This window comes from Callospermophilus lateralis, chromosome 6 (genome assembly GCF_048772815.1).
Source record: "Callospermophilus lateralis isolate mCalLat2 chromosome 6, mCalLat2.hap1, whole genome shotgun sequence".
In the NCBI taxonomy this organism is placed as follows: Eukaryota; Metazoa; Chordata; class Mammalia; order Rodentia; family Sciuridae; genus Callospermophilus; species Callospermophilus lateralis.
Genome location: NC_135310.1, coordinates 131,634,127 through 131,648,580, shown reverse-complemented (window position 1 = coordinate 131,648,580; position 14,454 = coordinate 131,634,127). Strand labels below are relative to the sequence as shown.

The following is a 14,454-nucleotide window of genomic DNA, read 5'->3' as shown; positions in this document are numbered from 1 at the left end:
TTTCCTGGAGAGGTACTGACCACCTTGTGATACTCACCTCTATGGGCTGGGACAAAATCAGATGATGTTTCACCTGTGCCTACCCAGCAGTGGCCCACAACCATGAATCATGATTTTTTATTCTCATCTTTGACCAAGCTCCTATGAAGACTGTAGAGAGCTGTGGGTTAAGCCAACCCTTTATGAGAGTAACCCACTTTCATGTTTGTTATACTACAATCTCCTTGTCCATGGAGGGTGGGGGTTCAGCAATTTTCAGCTAGTAGCAAACTCTTCACAGATTCCTTCTAGATGATTATTGAGACATTTTACAGAGGAACTTCCTCTGGTTTTATTTGTTGCTGTCTGAAGGTGGGGAGAAGCTGTGTTGATTTAATTTTTTTTTTCTAGGAAAGCTGACCAGTTGTGGATGCTACAAAATATCTGCCATGCCCAGCATAGCTTTCAGTCCACAATTTGGGATGATGGTAGAGTAAAGCTAGTTGTGACTCCTGATCCCTCTATACCCAAAAACTGAGGCAGAGAAGAAACAACTTACTAGAGAGATGGGTGACAAAGTATTGAACATTTTATACTCTGAGACCTGGAGAGTCTGTTCCAGTTTGTTTACTAGAGCAGGAAATAAGAACAGTTTCTTAATCCTGAACCCAAATGAGGACAGTGTGAGGAGGGAGTGGCAAAGAAAAAGGTGAAGAAGAAAAGCACATAAGTTTGCTTCCTTAACAAGAATTCAAAAGAAAAGCAGACAAATTAAAATGTGACAGAGGCAGTAGAGTCAGTTAAAGAGATCAGGTGTTTAATCTGTGTTGTAGGTTTGATATCTGTAAGTATTCTGGCTGTGGAAATGTACAAGACAGTGAATTTCTTCTGCTGAGCAGACAGTGAATTTCTTTTGGTGAGCAAACTCCTGGGGATAACAGGTGCCCTGTTTCCCACAGTTAGAATATTCTGAAGTTTATTCCAGGAACTAGTAAGATGGCTAATACATGCTTAATACTTAGCTGCTATAATAATGTCCCATGAGGAGGCTCTGTGCTAGAATCTTATCAGGCTCGACCTTGATCCAGATACTCAGCTCCTGGGAATAAAAGCACTCTCTTGTTAGACAACAAAAATGTTTCACTGAGCCTAAACTTGCCCACATAACAGTAACTTTATACAATGGACTTTCTTGAGAGCTACACAAAGCTCCTAATATTGCACATTGGAACTTACTATGTAACTGAAGAATAAGCTGCAGAATGTTGCTAACTCTGTAATCTGCCTAGTGATACAATAAACAATAGGTGCTAATGATGCCAATGACCTAAAATAACCTATTGATATAAATAAAGCTAGCAGCTGGGGTGAAGAGCTTTGCTTTGCCTCTGCACCTTCCTTCTGACTCCTTTTGCTTTCCTTACAGATATTCAGAATACATGAATACATGCTAGTACATATATAATATATGGAAAGTACTGGGAACTGAATTGGAGCAAATTAAATTCCATGCTTATATAATTATGTCAAAATGAACCCCAATATTATGTATGACTGTAATGTATTAATTAAAAGTTTTTTTTTAAATAAGAAAAAATGTATAAAATTACTGATAAACTGTATAAGGTTCGAAAGAGGATAAAGAGAAAAAAATGGACAAAAAACAGAATAGAAAAGAAAAGTAATAGAAACTAAGATAAAAAAAAATCTTGGGAATTTGAGACAGGAGAAAGAAGAGGAGTAATCTGAGCTTGGGAAGCAAAAATAGAAAGTATGAGTCCAGTTATGCTTTAAAACCTTAGAAGAAACACAATCAATTGGGTTGAGAGCTACATTATTAAATAATCATTGATAGATTCAATATGAAAAGTAGTATCTGTAAGGTTGAAATTGACATTAGAGCTGTTCATATTTCATGCTGAACCATTTGTAGTGGGGAGATTTTTTTTATTGAGTTTTCTTGATTTAGATTTCATTAGAATTTGGGACTTTTGGAAGACATTCACTTCTTCTCTGCTTTACATCCATGTTTCCCTCGTTATGAGATAATGATCACACCAACTCACTTCTGATACAATTCTAAGAGAAACTCCTCCAATATTTCTTCAGTGCATCCAGGTACCTACTAACTTTCTGGTGGGTCAGAGTAGATGGTGCCTAATAGTCAGAGGTATAGCAGCCAAGTTATTACTCCTTGTTAGGTGTAGTCTTCTGTGCTTTCCTGAAAAAAGGTCATGTATCCAGTGCTTTCAAGTCTAGTACCAGCTCCTCTATGTATATTTCAGAGTGTGGGGGGTTTGACTGTATAAGGTAGAGTATAGTGGTCTGATTAAAGTGGCAGTGTGGTGACCTGTGGGAGGTGTAGGACTGCTGTTCCCTGTAGGGTCACTGGTCTGTGGGTTTGTATCTGGAAAAACTCAGTGGTGGCTGGTGTTTGAGGGATGATATTCCATAAGCCCCTCTGTGAAATGAACTGAATACTGTATGCCCAAAGTTCTCCACTGGCTCTTTGTTTGGTATTATCCCTGGGAAATGCCTTCTATGAGTTCCTGCAACTGAATGAGAATTGAGTTAATTTTCTACTCTGCAACCTATAGCTGTGGACCTTCCAAGAGATGTTGGTATAGAGGAGTCACTTCTCTGGTTGCTACAGTTCTCTTGCCAATTGGTGCTTGTTATTCAGCCTAGAGGCCCAAGTCTGTATTGTTAGGTCAATGAAGGTGACTTAGGAACAAAGCACCAAGCAGCCCATGCATGAAACACCAATCAGGTGCTTATGGAACTGCCTGTCAATCAATGGGGTCTCCTGGCCAATCTGGACCTTATCAAGCTCCCCTGACAAACTGCAGTGGGACAAGGGACTCTAAAAACCCCCTTTCATGTCTCAAGCCCTCCCTTCTTGCCCTAAGCCCATAAAATTCTAGTCTGGTAGAGCCCCTACACAGTTTCTCCTCAGACCCTCTTCTTGCTCTCCCAGTCTGATAGAATTCTGTCTGGGAGTGAGATCTCAATAAAGCCTAATTCAGTGGCCTTCTTAAATCTGCCTCCTTTTGGTTGCCACTGTTATATGGCCTTACATGTATATTTGAAGGATGGTGGGTCTGCTGGTTGTTTTTTTTGGATGCGTGGGCATTGAGCAAGAGATCAGGATTGTCACTGACTTCTGTGGTTCACTGAGCACCCATTTCTCTCTGCTGGTGCTTGTTTATAATGGCTCTATCTAGATACTTGGTAGCTATCTGCAAATGTCTGTGAGTACCTGCTTTCTGTGGGTTGTTGGTGGCTTTGAAGCCTTCACCCCTTCTGCTGCAGATCACTGTGGTTTTATGGCTTGGTGGCTGTCTTTAGTGTGTCAGTTGGCTGGTCTGTACCTGAGTTGCTAAGGTTGAAGGCTGCCCTGGCTGCAAATGGCTGAGTGCCCGTTCCCCTCCATCAGGGATTCTTTGTAGTAACCCTCTTTAAGCACCTAGTGGCTGTTTGTAACTGAGTGGGTCTGCTCCCTGTGGGTAGTTTGTAGCATAGAAGCTTCAGCTCTGGATGCTGCAGATCACTAAGAGTTTACCCATTCCAGCTGGTGCTGTAAAGCATTAGTTGTACTATTTTGCATAAGACCTTACAGTTAGAGGCTATGAATCCCTGAGTACCTGCTCCCCTCTACTGGGGCTTCTTTATAGTGGCCCTATATAAGTGCTTGGTGGCCCTATAGAAGTGCTGTAACTTTCAGTCCTATAAGTGCAGATTCTCTGTACATGATTTGGGGCACAAAATCCTCCAACAGGCTGCTGCAAATGTTACCACCGATTATCTTCTGATCCCTTTCATATTGAAGTTTGAATATTAGAGAAGCACGCCAAGGCAAGCATATAAAGCAGGGCTTATTTTAAAAGGAGTAATATAGACTTCTCCTGTGAGGGAGAAGGGGGCCATAGCTGGTATCCTGGTAACCCAAGAAGCGAGGGATTCTACCCTATTTATATGTCTTAGGCTTCCTTTATTCTCCTGCTCTCTTCCTCTTATCTTTCTCCTTCCTGCTAGTGACTAGGCCCAGGAATGCTTGGTGGGATGGCCAAAAGGTGGGAAAAAGGTGGGATGAAGGGGGAAAGGTAGGATGGAGAAGCCCTGGACAGATTAATTAACAAACTTTTAGCTCCCCTAAGGGAGGTACAATTCCTGGGACAAGTTCCTTTAGCAACAGTTTGGAGCAGGGGCAGATTCTTGATAAGGGTGGAGGAAGGGCTCTGAAGGAATTAACATTTCAATCCCTCAGGGGACAGTCTCCAATTTCCAGGACTCCCTCAAAATTGGTCTCCTTGATCCTTGATCTGACTTGATTAGATTTACCTATCTATGCTGACTGCCTCTTTAATTCTAGCTTCACAAATCTCACAAGGATTTTTCCCATTCTCTTAAAGGTGGCAGAGTGTTACTTGGCCCATCTTAATATGATCTCCTTTAGCTGGTGGCTGAGAAATGCTTAGTGGTCTCTTTTATCTTCTAGTACTTATTTATTGGGGCCCTAACTAAGAGCTTGGTGGCTGTCTGCAACTCTGGAGCCTGTGCATGCAGGCTCTCTGGGCAGTCTGTGACACAGAAGCATCCAGCCTGGCTGCTGCAGATTACCAGGATTTGACCTGTCATGGTAATGTGGGTAGGGTGTCAGCTGCCCCTTCTTCATCTAACTCCCAAAGAGGCTGTGAGGAGCATTGGGTTGAAGTTAGTACTCCCTGGGAGTGATTGGCTTTTAGTTCATCTCTATCTTACTTCCCTGTCCAAGGTTAGGGGAAGGGGGTTTCAGTAAACTGCAGCTGTCAGAGATCTCTCTACAAGTGTCTTTTTTATGGATTAGTAAGAAAACCCATTTCAGAGGCATTCCCTATGGTTTTATTTATTGCTATCTGGATGTGTGAAGAAACTGTGTTGATTTAATTTCTTCTAGGAAGACTGACTAGTTGTGGACTCTAAAAATAACTGTCTTGCCTGGTACAGTGGTACTTCTCTCCTGCCAAGAGTTTGGGCTGAGTTGTACAATTTTCTTTACTGTCTTTGCTGTTTCTGCTCTGTCTTAACTTGGTCTGCTTTTCTTTCCAACTCTTTTAAGCAAGGAAATTTGAGGGTTTTTTCCTCCCCCCTTTTCTCACTGTTTTTCCTCTCCCCTGACCCCTCTCTGATCAGTGTTCAGGATCAAGAAATTCTTTCCTTATTTTCCATTCCAGTAACCAAACTCCAAGTCACTTAAGGTTCCAAGGTGTCCATAATTGAATTTTTGAGTCTTTACTCTGCATCCACTACTTATTCAGCTGTTCCTTCACTGCTTTGTTTCTGGACTGGGGTGATCAGGTTGTTGCATAGATCTGCTTTATCATCTCAAGAGAGTGTGTTTAGTATCTTGATTCACATTTATCCCCCTAGAACTTGAATCTTCTCTCCTGGATAGTAAGGCTTGCGCTGAGAAGTCTACTGTTAGTCATATTGTAATTAAATTACAAGATGATGTCAGATCAGGCGAGGTGGGCAGTGACCAAAGGAAGCAGATTTAAAGGGACTGCTGAACCAGGCTTTGAGATATCACTCCCTTGCAGAACTTGATCAGATCCACAGAGAGGAGAAACCACGTGTAAGCTCAACTGGACTGGATTTTTATGGGGCTTACAGCAGGAAGGGAAGGGCTTGAGACAGGAAAAAATGTGTTTTTAGGGTCCCTTGTCCCCTTGGAGTTGGTCAGGAGAGTTGGCTGAACTCCAGTATTGTCTAGGGGGTCCTGCTGGTTGACAGGCGTTAGTCAGGAGATCTCACTGATTGACATGTATTTCAGCTGGCACCTGATTGATGTTCCTTTCCTTCAAGGGCTGCTATGTTCTAAGTTGCCACTAAGTTGCCACCACTGACCTAACATTCCAGCCTTTTTGGTGATACAGGGCAGTGAATTTCATCTAGCTACTTCCTGCTTATTTAGGGGAGTCATGGGGGCTAGTGGCTTGGATGTAGGTTTGGTTGGTAGGGGACTGTAGGGGTGTAGGAATATCTGGTTGTAGGTCACTCTGGCAATTTTACTTATGTGCTTTCAAGCAAACCTGGGGAGGCAGGGAGCAATCATTAAAGGAAGTCCTATTACTAACATAGGAGTGAGAATGGGAGTCAGCCACGCAATGAGGGTTGAGTTTAGCCAGCCCGGCCAAGGGTCGTTTGATGGTTGCTGTTTAAGGGTTGCTATTTAAGCCTTTCACCCAAAGGACGGAGGGTGTCAACATTCTCTTTGACCAATCCAGTTTCATTGATATAATAGCAGCATTCTTCTTTCAGGAACAGACAGGTTCCTCCTTTATCTGCTGTTGAAATATCTCTAGATCTTTTATTATGCAATGAAACTTGGGCAAGAGATGTTATTTGCCTTTGTAGGGAAGTGAGAGAGGCAGCTGATGCCTCTACTTCTTCACGAAGTAGTTGTTCAAGCTTCTGAGTAGCAGTTACGGCATCACCAAGTCCTCCTGCACCGAGTCCAGAGGCAGTGAGGGAGGAGGCCAGGGAGAGTCCAACTACTATTGGTAGAAAAATGACGCTTCTTGTCTGGAAAGGGAGGTAGTAACAAGCCATGTTAATTCAGTGTCACTGTACAGAATTAATTGAGGGACAAAGTTGGAAGAAACACAAAAAGCAAATGGCTTAGATTTTTTTGTTAGGGTACCATTGCACCAGAAAAAGAACCCAGGCAGAGCAAAAGTTAAGGAAGAAATTCAAACAATCTTCTCATATTTCTCATCAGCACGTGTCATATTCTCCAGGATAAATCATATATTAGTCAACACATCAAGTCTTAGTTAATTTAAAAGAGTTGAAATAGCATATCTTCCCAGACCATGTTGAAATAAAAAATAAATAAAAAATAAGAATAATAGAAAAATAAGCAAATATGTGGAATTTGGATAATATGCTACAGAGCAAATGGATCTAACAGACATTTAGAACATTTCATCCAATGTCCCATTTGTGACCAATGGGACATTGAAGAAAGTAAAAAGAAATTAAATTTCTTGAATCCAAATGAAAATAAAACAACAATATATTGAAATCTGTGGACTATAGCACAGTAGTGACAGGAAAGTTTATAGCAATAAATGTATACATTGGAAAAATAGAAAGATTTCAAATAAACTTAATGGTATATCTGAAGTACTTAGAAAAGCAAGAACAAACCAAATATAAAGTTGCAGAAAAAATGAATAATAAAAATCAGAGCATAATAAAGAGAGCAACTAAGAACAGAGAAGGGAGGAAGAGCATGAGAAGAAGATTAACATTAAACAGGGAAGAGAGGTGGGAGGGAAAGGGAGAGAGAAAGGAAATTTCATGGAAATGAAAGGAGACCCTCATTGTTATACACAATTACATATAAGAGAAAGTGAGGGGAAAGGGAAAAAAACAAGGGAGAGAAATGAATTACAGTAGATCGTGTAGAGAGAGAAGATGGGAGGGGAGGGAAGGGGATTGGGGATAGTAGAGGATAGGAAAGGCAACAGAATACAACAGACACTAGTATGGCAGTATGTAAAAACATGGATGTGTAACTGATGTGATTCAGCAATCTGTATATGGGGTAAAAATGGGAGTTCATAACCCACTTGAATCAAATGTATGAAATATGATATGTCAAGAGCTTTGTAATGTTTTGAACAACTAATAATAATAAAAAAGAAAAACAATACAGATCAATGAAGCAGAGTTGGTTTTTTAAAAAGATTAATGAAGCTGGTATGAATTTAGTGGACTAAGAAAAAAGAGAGAGAAAAAATTCAGAGAGAGAAATAGAGACCACATATACCACAGAAATGCAAAGGATCATAAGATACACTATGAACAGTTATATGGTAAAACCTAGGGCTGGGGATATAGCTCAGTGATAGAATATTTGCCTAAAATGAACTTTAGGTTCAATCCTCAGCATTGTCCAAAACAAACAAACAAACAAACAAACAAAAAACAATAAAAGAAACTGTAAAACTTAGAATAAATGGATAAATTCCCAAACACACACAACTTACTAGAATTGAATCAAAGAGGAAATCAAAACAGGCAATAATGAGACTGAAGCAATTTCCCATCTAAAAAAGTCAGGACATGATGTTTCTTCTGCTCATTCTACAAAACTTTTAAAGAATAATTAATTTCAATTTTTCTGAAACTATTCTAAGAAAGTGAAATGAAAAGACCTCTGAAAAACTCTTTTACGAAGTAATCATTATCCTGATACAAGAATCAGACAAAGATACAACAATAAAAATGCTACAAATTTAAATTCCTGATGAACATAGATGCAAAACATTCTCAATAAAATACTAGCAAACTGAATTCAACAGTACTTCAAAAAGGTTATACACCATGATCAAATGGCTGCAATGATGGTTAAACATATAAAAATCAATAAACAGGATACTACACATCAACAGAATGAAGAGCAAAAGTATATGATCATCTCAATGAATGTATAAAAGTATTCATAAGATTTAACATAAAAAATCCTTTACAAGTTAGGTGCAGAAGTAACATACCTTAATGTATTAAATGTTGTAAATAACAAATCTACTACTAATATCCTATCAAATGGGGAAAAGCTAAAAACATTCCCTCAAAGATCTGAAGTGAGATAAGGATACTCACTTTTACCAATCTTATTTAATATAGTATTGGAAGTCTTGATAAGAGAAATTATGCAAGAAAATAAATGCAGGGTATCCAAATTGGAAAGAAGTTAAATTATCCATGTTTGCATATGATATGATTTTTTACATACAGAAAGCTATATAATCATCAAAAAGATATTAGAACTGATAAATTCAGTAAAGTTGCAGATACATCATCGACATACAGGAAAAAAAAAAAAGCAGCATTCACATATACCAAAAGCAGAGTTACAAATTAAGTTGCAAAAAAAAAAAAAAAAAAAGCAAATTAATTTGTAATAGCTTTAAAAAAATAAAGGTATTTAGGAGTTAGTTTAATTATGAAGCAACAGATTTCTATAATAAAAATTATAAAACATTGGTAAAAATTATAAAGAACACAAAAAGGAAAAAATGTTCAATGTTTATGAATTAGAGATTAATATTGTTAAAATGACTATACTACCCAAAATGATCTATAGATTCATTGCAATTCCCATCAAAATACCAATGACTTTCTTCATAGAAATAGAAAAAAAAAGTCCTACAATTGGCTGTAATGCATACTCTGCAGTGATGGCAATCTATTCTTTCCTATTCAAAAGGCATTCCTGACTATTCCAATTTATGCACAGAAATGTTGCCAGATTGCCAATAAATATAACTTCTTTTTTACTCTCACTAATTCAGAGGACTCATTTTTTTTAACGAAATATCTCTCTATTTTACCCACTAAAATGGATTAAACTGTATATTAAAATATTTAATATTTTAAAATATTATATAAAATATAAAATAATAAATAATATATAACATATTCATTAAGCAATGGCATCTGCATAAATTGAGGTTAATTAATCATGAGATTCAGGATTCTGTGAAAGCATAGACTGCTTCACAGAGACTGCAGAGTGTAGCCAGTCTGTACATAATCCTGGGCCATATTTGAGGAGACTGATAAAATGTTTTCATTTAAACTGAGCTCATTAACTTCATTCCTGTGCTATTGTTATGATTACTTGCTTAATCTATTGTTATAGTTTGGATATGAGGTGTCTCCCTAAGCTCCTATATTAATTCAGGCATTTTGTAAGGTAAAATGATTGAATTGTGAAAGATGTAACCTAATTATCATAGTTTGAATGGACTGACTGGGTGATAACAATAGGTAGGAGAGGCATGGCTGGAGGAGGTGTGTCATTGGGGGCCATCCCTGAGAGGATTCATTTTCCTTTTCCCTCTTCTCCCTCTGTTTCCTGTATGCCACAAGGGAAGCTGTCTTCCTCTACTATGTCCTTCCCCCATGATTCCCTGCCTCACCATGGGCCTATTTTTGATGGTTTATGGATTGAGATCTCTGAAACTATGAGCACCAAATAAGCTTTCCTTTCTCTAAATTGTACATGTCAATTATATTGGTCACAGCAATGAAAAATCTGACTAAAACAACTATTCAATATATGAAATAACTTATGTTGTTAGTTTTAAAATTACTTAACAAAATTGTCTCAGAGCATAGCAACCAGAAGAGAATTATTTTAATATAATCTCACAACAAAGAGGTGATGTTGGTGAACATTGGCTAAATATCATCCCATTTACCATAGATTATAAAGAATATAAAAAATATCACATGCTTTTCAAGAAGAACCTGTAACATGAGATAGGATTATGAGAATTAGATGTAGGTGTCAGAGATCCACATGGCCCTACTCTAGTTGTTAAATAATTTAATTTGATGTCTACCAAGTATCACTAGCATCTGAAAATGCCCCTCATAAGTTTGTTTAATGCTCCCTTCACATCCTTATTCCTCAGTGTGTAGATGAAGGGTTGATTGTAGGAATCATCACTCCATAGAACAGAGCCATGAACTTGGGTTGATCCCTCGAGATGGAAAAGGGGTGTTGAATGTATGTGCTAATGCCTGGGCCATAAAATAAGAAAACTACAATCAGATGAGAGGAGCATGTCCCAAAAGCCTTTTTCCTTCCTTCAGAAGATTTAATCGTAAATATGGCATGTCCAATATATAGGAGACAAGAATTAAGAATAGAGGAACAGCTATTAAAAAAGAGCATACCAGAGAGAGTGTAAACTCATTAGCCTCCTTTTCCCCACAGGCAGTCTTTATCAGAACTGGAATCTCACAAAACAAGTGATCCAGTTTATTGATGCCGCATAGTGGCAACTGTAATGTTAAAGTGACCTCAAAGACACCATAAGTAATTCCACTTATCCACATAATGAACACTAACAGGATACAGATGTGCTGATTCATGATAAGGGTGTAGTGCAGAGGCCTGCACATAGCGATCAACAGCTATGAGAGCCAGGAGAAGACATTCTGTGCTTCCCATTGTACTGAAAAGAAACAACTGAACTGCACACCCCACATAGCTGATGGTCTTCTTAGAGCTATCCAGGTTAAATAGCATCTGAGGCACAATGCTTGTGGTGTAACACATGTCCAAGAAGGAGAGGTTGGTGAGGAAGAAATACATGGGTCTATGAAGACAGGGGTCTAATTGGGACACCAGAATGATGGCTATGTTTCCCATCATGGCCATTGGGTATGTTATGAGAAGAATAACAAACAGAGGAAGCTCTAGCCAAGGGCAGTCATCAAAGCCTAGTAGGATGAACTCTTCTGGGTGGCTTTCATTAATGAGTGCCATTCTCTCAGTTTGCTTCCTCTGTATCAAGAAAGTGTCAAAAAGAGAGTTATGAAATGTTGAAACATAGTTCAATATTGGCAATCCACTCACATATGATGGCATGCAGTTACTTATGGGGCAAATAATATAAATGATGCTACACCAGGTGACCAAATTACCTTTCACATCAGTACAAATTAAAGACAGTTACTTTCAACATGTAAAATTACTTTCTAAAACTGAAATTCCTCCTATATTTAATCAGTCTGACAATAAAAATGTCCTGGAATACTGATAAAGATGCAAGGAGAAGTGGATGTGACTATGTTTTAGAGACTTCTAACAATGGTTTTCAAACCATTGGTGTTAAGGTCTATAAACAAGTCAGATTGGCACCTGTTATTTTGCCAGAGAAATGTTAGAGTCTGTAAACAAGTCTGCATGGTGCCTGGCAAAATGCCAGAGGGAGTGGTTTGTGAAGTAACAAAAGCGAGCCATTAAGTGTGGAGATTCCTTATTGGTTGACTGCTGTATCTATTTTATGCTAATTAGATAAGCTGTGTAAAATGTATAAATATCGCTCAGATCCTACAATAAACGGCTTCCACTCCTGCTGTATCAAGGTACACAAGTTATTCGTCACCCCCGGATATTTTGCTGCAGCCGAACTGCGGCAGATGGTGGCCCGTACAGGGAGCCCCGGGACACTCGGGGGTAAGTGATGAAAAAAGCTGCCCGTCCATAGATAGGATGGGAGCAATCTGCTCGTCACTAGGCAGATAAGGCAAGAGGAAAAATGGCCATTTCAAGAAAATGGAGAAGATTGATACAGTATGTTTGTGTCTTGTTTTGTCTTGAAATGTTGTATTGTCTTTGTGATGAAAATATGGAAGAGGTGAGAAGTAAATTGATAAGGGAAAAAGGCACCCCAGTGGAACCAAGAATATTTAGGGCATGTGTTGATGGAAGCCCAGGAACTCTAGTCAGAAAGAAAAAGAAAGTTCAAAAGAAGAAGGATTATCAGGAAAAAAGTTGCAGCAAAAGGCTATTACTGAATACTTTTCGATACCGGAGGGTGCGTGAAATGACAAGGCGGCTGCCACCTGCCCAAGCCGATCATGGTGCAGCAAGAATTTTCCAAGCGGCAGTTGCGGGCTGTTCCCCGCCCCCCTGCCCAGGGGAGCGGATCACCACTGTGAGAGCCAAAATCCAAACCTGGGCCCGGAAGCAGTTTGAGTCTGGGACTCTCCCCAGGGCCATCTGAGGCTGTCCAGGATGCTACAGCTGGCAGAAGACGGCATCCCTGAAGTTTGATTATTTCCAAGGCCAGTAACTACAATGGGTCTCCCACCTGGAGGCTGATGAGTAATGAGTACTATTAAGGCTTATTTCAAATGTAAAAATCCTTGAGAAAATGTACTAAATTGTTCAGAAGGTTGTTTTATTAGTGAAATGCTACAGGATTTTCTTTAGCCATCCAGAGTTCCTGCCTTCGTCCCAGTGCCAATGAAAACAAAGGTGAAAGAATTTACAGTGTTGCTGAGAACCAGAGGAAACTTCGGCTGAGAACCAGACGAGACTTTGGAGCTGTTGCTGTTTCTGCTGCTACAACTTAAGCTAGCTGCCTGCAGAACTTACCTGGACTGTGATTTACCTGGACTGTGAGTTAATCTATTGAGACACTGCTTTATCTGGACTGAGACAACAAACTGTAATTTACAACAAATTGTAACTCGATATCTTTGCTAATGGTGTCATTGCTGGTATAATTTTTCCAAGGGCTTCTTGCATGGAGCCATCAATTAGCTTGGTATTGTAACATTTTGTATCCTCCCTTTCTGTTTCTAGCAGGTTATTTATGGTGTTTCTGTAAAAAAACACTATGGTCCTTATTTAAATTAAACAAAAGGGGGAAATGTTAAGGTCTATAAACAAGTCAGATTGGCACCTGTTATTTTGCCAGAGAAATGTTAGAGTCTGTAAACAAGTCTGCATGGTGCCTGGCAAAATGCCAGAGGGAGTGGTTTGTGAAGTAACAAAAGTGAGCCATTAAGTGTGGAGATTCCTTATTGGTTGACTGCTGTATCTATTTTATGCTAATTAGATAAGCTGTGTAAAATGTATAAATATTGCTCAGATCCTACAATAAACGGCTTCCACTCCTGCTGTATCAAGGTACACAAGTTATTCGTCACCCCCCCCGGATATTTTGCTGCAGCCGGACTGCGGCACATTGGTGTCATAAAAATCAGGTAAGGATATGGTTGACATGAAGTTTATTATTTTCTATCTCTGAGCTTCTGATATAGTAGATGTGTCATGGGACAATGGAATCTGAATATTTATACTTAGACATACTACTGCCAGTGGATATGAGGTACCTCATATTCAAGCAATAGCAAAAGTAGTAGGTGGAAAATACCTGGCCCTATGAAAAACAAGATAATCCTTATTTAATTCAAATAATTAATTGAATAATTAATTATATTACCTCCATGCATAGTAAGAAGATTGTGTTGAATCAACTATTTCTTAGCCTTTTAGAATTGAGTGAAAGTTTCAAATATTTTTAACATCAGTTTTTTTTTTAAGTATAAATTGAGACAGTTAAGATTTTCCACTTCTTAAAAGTTTGTTTTTGCAGTCCAGTGTATTGGTGCAGGCCTATAACACCATCTGCTCAAGAGGCTCAGATAGCAGGAGTGCAGGCTTGTGGTCAACAAGGGTAACCTATGGAGAGCCTGTGTCAAAATTTAAAAATATAAAGAACTGGGATGTAATGCAGTGGTAGAGGACCCCTAGTTTTAATTCCACTACTGCAAAACAAACAAACAAACAAACAAACAGAATAGATTTTCACATAATGGACTATCACATAACTGATAAGTTCAAACTTTGAGCATTTAAGTTTTATATTAAATTTTAGTTAATTTATCCTTATAAGGGACTTTCCATTATAAAATAAACATAATATTATCCTATTTAAGTATGAGCATTTGAAAAATGATAAGTAATTGACTGATTATACATGGCTACAACCATATTTTTTGAACTACACATAACTGCTGTCAGGAGAAACCTCAATATCCCAAGTTCAGGCCCCAGAGACTTATTCAAATTTACCAATCATTTCACAAGTACAATCATTTCAAGTACATACATAT

At 38.7% G+C, this 14,454-nt stretch overlaps 1 pseudogene; it reads right to left on the bottom strand.

The window, feature by feature from the left end:
* Positions 1-10,388: 10,388 nt before the first annotated feature.
* LOC143402146 (olfactory receptor 2B11-like) lies at positions 10,389-11,311 on the bottom strand (annotated as a pseudogene).
* Between the last annotated feature and the right edge of the window lie 3,143 nt (positions 11,312-14,454).